This window comes from Theropithecus gelada, chromosome 20, assembly GCF_003255815.1.
Source record: "Theropithecus gelada isolate Dixy chromosome 20, Tgel_1.0, whole genome shotgun sequence".
Classification (NCBI taxonomy): domain Eukaryota; kingdom Metazoa; phylum Chordata; class Mammalia; order Primates; family Cercopithecidae; genus Theropithecus; species Theropithecus gelada.
Genome location: NC_037688.1, coordinates 38,350,817 through 38,356,816, shown reverse-complemented (window position 1 = coordinate 38,356,816; position 6,000 = coordinate 38,350,817).

Sequence of the window (6,000 nt, the reverse complement as noted above, 5' to 3'; positions counted from 1 at the left end):
TGCTTAATTTTGTTTTGTTACTCAGATTGTTCCAGTTTTGGCCATTGGGAGCTCTTTCATTTGGCCCTCGGGAGCTCTTTCATTTGGCCCTTTTGATAGACCCCCATCATTGTGGGTTTATTTATTTATTTGGAGCACTTTCTTACCTATTGGCACTCTTAAGATCTTCTAGGGTCATCTTACATGTTTTCTGTCCCAGCCCTAGAATTAGGCATTTTCCTAGGCAGCCCTAGTTTTTTTTTCATTGGAGAGTGATATTAAGAAACCATGACCTATATTGCAGATGTGCTCATTGATACTGGGGTGTGACTGCTTCTTGGCCCTTTCAGAGGAAAGATGTGGGAAATATGTGTGTGCTCTAACCCATGTATACATATATTATATTTTCATGTTTATATGTGTAAATGTATTAAAGTAAACATGAGTTTATACTGATATCTCTGGCTCCAATTCAGTATTCCAGGGTTTATTCTAATCTTCTCCTTTAGCTTATTTATGGCTTTTTTTTTTTTTATCAGCCATTGAGAAAACTAGCTTTCATTTCTTATCAATTATTTACATATTTGCTCAAACCTAGTGCATATGTAAAGTCATTTTTAAATTCTTTGTACCTCTGTGAAAAACAATTTTATCAACTAGAGCAGGGTATCCCAACCCCCTGGTTATGGACTGGTACCAGACTGTGGCCTGTTAGCAACCGGGCCACACAGTAGGAGGTGAGTGGTGGGTAAGAGACCATGACCACCTGAGCTCTGCCTTCTGTCAGGTCACCGGCGGCATTAGATTCTTATAGGAGTGCGAACCCTATTGTGAACTGCGCATGCGAGGGATCTAGGTTGCGTTTCTTATGAGAATCTAACTAATGCCTGATGATGTGCGGTGGAACAGTTTCATCCTAAAACCATTCCGCCCGTCATGGAAAAATTGTCTTCCATGAAACTGGTCCTTGGTGCCAAAAAGGTTGGGGACTGCTGAACTAGAGTACAGTATTTGTGTACTTTGTCTTTATTTTGTCCAGTTAAAACACAGTTTTCTAGAGTTACGTGGGTCAGCTTCTTTTCCCTATCTTTTGTATTTAGGTTGTATCATGCATCTGTAATACAGTGAGATTCATTTGTGACTGAATGCATTCCATCCTAGGAGTCCCTGACACCTTGGTTGATTAAAAAAAAAAAAAAAAAAAAGTGCATACAAAAAAGGTCACTTTGTTTGTGTTCTACAGCTCTGTGGTTTTTGACAAATGTACAGTCCTGAATCCACCCCCACAGGACCACACAGAACAGTTTCATCACCTAAAGATTCCCTTGTGTAGCCGATTTGTAATCATCCCCTACTCTTCTGGTCCTTGGCACCTGAATGTAAGATTCATTTATGTTGCTGTGCCAAGTAATAGTTTGTTCCTTTTAATTTCTGAGTGGTATTCTATTATATGGATGAACTTCAGTTTGTTTATCTGTTTCCTTGTTGAAGAATATAGTTGTTTCTAGTTTTTGGAAATAATGAATTAAGCCGCTGTAAGTATTCATATACAGGACTTTTTTTTGGTAAATAATATATTTGGCCTCATTTCTGCTGTCTTATTTAATGCGTTTTGGCTTTTATGCTTTAATACAATTTCATTTTTAAAACTTTCTTTTGCAATGTAGACCTTATTTCCATCTTCTCATTTGATTTGAAGTGTATATTTCCTCTTTTTATTTCTATGTGTTTTGTGTGTGTCTTTCAAACACCTTTATTGAGGCAAAACTTATATATAATAACACATATTTTCAGTGTAAAAGTGACTTTTGACAGATGTATACATCACTACCCAAATCCAATTATAGAACATTTCCATTTCCCCAGAAAGTTTCCTTATGATTTTTGCAATCACTCTCACCCCCACCCCGCCATCCACCCCCACATGCAGCAGCCTCTGATCTGGCTTCGATCACCGTAGATGAGTTTGCCTGGTACGTAGTCTTCTGAGTCTGGCCCCTTCATTCAGCATAATGCCTGTGAGTTTCTTCCAAACTGCTGTGTGTATCATTCCTTTTTATTATTGAGTAGTACTTCTCTGCACAGATATGCTATGGTCTGTTTATTCTGTTAAAATACTTACGTTTCTCCGGGTTTTGTCTATTATGAGTAAAAGTGCTATGATCATTGATCGTGTCATTTTATGGGCGTGTGTTCTGTCTTGAATGTAATTGTTTTGTCAATATACACAAACATGTTACTCTAGTGATAAAGGCAAACATCATTCAGTTAAGTTTTCACTCTTCTTCATGTTTGATCATTTCCTACACTCATTATCTTAACTTGGCATTTAAAAAATCACATTATTATAGTTTTGCTTTCTATTTTCACATTATATATGCATGTAATCCTTTGAAAATCATTTAATATTTGCTTTCAATTTGTCGTAATTACAATGATTACTTAAGCCTCAACTTCAGATATTTATTTGGTATCATTGTATAACATTAATCCTAGTATGTATTCTTACTACACCTTCTCCAGTTTTACGTTAAAAGTTTAGGTTTAAAATTGTTCTCTGAAGTACCTGTTTGAGTCATGTTTTAAATGGACGATTCATATTTTGTCCCCTAAGACATGAGATATCTTCCTCCTTCTCATCTGAAGTATCACTTGGGCTATATAATTCTTGAGTTCAGAATATTTATTGCTTCAACAGGTGTTCTGGAACTTAACATTCTGAAGTTGGCCTGATTTTTGGATGGGGGACGGCTGGGGGATGAGGCAGATAATTCAATTTTTTGAAATGAAGAAGCTTTGCGAGGGTAGAAATAAAGGTGATTTATTCTCAAACTCCCCTTCCCCCATCACTGAAATCTTCGTTTGACCTGCAGACTTAGGACATAGATTTCTTCTATTATGCCTTGATTAGTATTTCTGTCCTGTTTTGATTTTTTTTCTCTTTGTTGGACTTAGATTGGGTGGATCTCTATTAACTCTCCTAGGTATCTATTCTCATTTTCCTTAGTGCTTTCTTTAAAATCTTCGTGTCCTTTTCTCCTGCTCTCTTGGACAGCTTTTCGAGTATGTTGTCTACATCGCTGGTATGGTTTCCTGCATGTTGGTTCTGTCCTTTCCTGGTTCCAGTGGGAATTTTATTCCCTTGCTTGCATTTTCTCTTTGATTCCTTTACATCCTTTCGTATATAAATGAATTATTTTTTCATTTCAGCTTCCTTCTCAACCTGTTGGTTTCATTTCATCATGTGTCGCTTCTTCTCTCTTTAAAACAAAGGTCATATTTTCTGTAGTATTGGAAGACACACCACAAATACTATTCAAAAATATACAGCAGTACCCTTCACTGGTGTGACTGTACTGAGAACGTTTTAGTTATGATCATGTTCTTACGTTTTAAAAATTTTTATGACCATGTTGTGTGATGATGCTGCTATTACTAATTTTGTTTGTGTGAGGTCTCTGTAAGCGTAGTGTTTTCCAGCAGAGTGGACGTGAAAATTCCTGTTGGTCTCTCTCACCACATGGATGCCACAGAGTCCCCCAGTCAGACCCTTGCCCAAAATCTAGTTTGGTTTACATGGCTCTGAGCCAAACTTCTTGGTCTGACAGCCATTTCCCTTGTGTAGTTTTGCTGTGCTTGAGGGGAAAATCCTCCTGTTTTTACCTCCTTCTTTTGTGGCTCGATTATCTGAAGCAATCTAAGTCTTCTGGACTTTAAACAGTGCATGCCAAGTTGTTCCCAGAACTTGCCCTCTTTATCCTTCCCGAGGACTTCATACCCCAAGTTGTAACCATAGGGTGCCTGTGCCTTTGCGCCCCCAAGGGAGTTGTCCCAGCATGTTGAAAGGTTGCAGAAAGAAAGGTCCTCAGGGATGTGGGGTTTGAGGTACAGGGTTAGGGAATGAGCTGTTTCTGGCTGGGGATGGCTGCTCTGGTGTATGGATGGACAGGGGCTGTAGGCATGGATGTCTTCTTTCTCTGTTCTTCTTTCTTGGCCTTGCTTTTTGCTCCCAGAGACCAAGACATGTACTAGTAAACCCAAAATTTCTCAATCCAGTGCCATCGGTTGGAAAGATATCCCTTCAGCAGTCTGCAAAATCTTTGATTGTAATCCTGGGTTCCAGAGCAATTGCAATTGTATATGTTGTGCTGGTTTGGTGGGAATGTGGGGTGGGGAATATGACTGGTGATGAGTCTGTTTCCATGTAGACCAATGAAGAATTGAAGCAGAGGGAGAAGTGGCCCTGTGGCTGGCATGGTAGGGGCTCTAGGAGAGGCCAGTGCAGGAGGCTAATCAGAAGTAATGGAAAGATGCTTCAGGACTTCAAGGAAATTGGCAGGAGTTGAGGGGAAGAGCCTGAAGCTGCAGATATGCTGCCAGCCTTGGTCAGGTTGGGCCCACTGCACACTGAGAGGTATATGTAATGTGGTCGCCAAGAGCATGGGATTTGGAGCCAAGATGTATTGGACGAAGTCTTAGCTCTCCTGTGCTTACCAAAGTCTATAACTTCTGGGTGCCTGTTTTGTCCTCTATATAAAAAATAAGAAAATAAAATTACCTACCTTGCTGGGTTATTTTGGAGAGTTAATGTATAGGGATCAAGTACAGCAGTGGCTGGCCCTTAGTCGTGCTGAATCAGTGTTAGGTGGTGGTGGTGGTATGTTATCAGCCTGCTAGTGGAAAGGCTGAGGAGGAGGGGGTGTTCTCCCTTGCTCGGAAGGCCCCTCACTGCTCCAGTCCTTCTCATCTCTACAGGCTGAGTTTGCCCTCAGTTTAAATTGTCCTTTCTTGGAGGAGCCTTCGTGACTGTTCTGTTTGAAATAGCTCCATTCCCGCTGCCATTGTTTCTCACAGCACCTTCCTCTTTGCCATCAGAGTACGAGTCGTACGAGTCCTTTTTTTTTTTTTTGAGACAGAGTCTCGCTCTGTTTCCTAGGCTGGAGTGCAGTGGTGCCATCTCGGCTCACTGTAATCTCTGCCTCCTGGGTTCAAGTGATTCTCCTGTCTCAGCCGCTGGAGTATCTGGGATTACAGGCATATGCCACCATGCCTCGCTAATTTTTGTATTATTAGTAGAGATGGGGTTTCACCATGTTGGCCAGGCTGGTCTCAAACTCCTGACCTCAGGTGATCCACCCACCTCAGTCTCCCGAAGTGCTGGGATTACGTGTGTGAGTCACCGAGCCCGGCCCAGAGTACTTTTTGTAATTTGTTACTACATATTATATTATGCTCCTTCTGTGTTTTCCACTAGCCTGTGAGCCATGATGGCGGTCTGTGAGGTTTCTTGTTGCACACTGGTGCCTCGCGTATCAGTGATCCTTGAAGAGTTACTGCATGCATTACTTCTGTGAAGCCGTTTCCTTCCTCAGTATCCATTCCTCTTGTTGCTGTTCCAGCGGTTGATGCTTTGCTTGGCCCTGCCCTGTTGTAATAGCTTCTTACTGGCAAGATGTGACTACGAACTGAGGCTGTTGGATCAGATGAACTTGGGTTCAAATCTTGGTTAACCAGCTACAGACTGTGTGATCAAGGGAAACTTACCTGCCTTCTCTGAGCCTCAGTTTCCTCCCTGTCAAATGAGGAGAATGATATCCAGCTGGAAGGCTGGGCATAAGATGAAATCTAACACCTGAAAGTGATTTACACCGTTCCTGGAACTATGCATATACCAGTCAAGATGATTGTCATCATTATTAATCCTACTGAGACAGCCATCCAGGTGGCATCCTGGCACCAGTAATAATTGCATCAGCATTTCCCTGCGCCCCACCTGCAATAGAGCAGAGTCTCACATTAGCAGGGATCACGGAGAGTAAATGTTAATGAATTATTTGATTGAGCTCTGAGGAATAGTTCAGCATCTCAGATTGCTTATTTTTGAGAAAAGAAGTTGGTGGGGGTGTGTACACAGGATTTTCTAATATCATGCATTCATTCATTTGTTCATTCATTCATTCATTCATTCATATGTGCAAATAAAGGGAAGAGAATTAATTATTGTTTCCATTTGGAAGGACT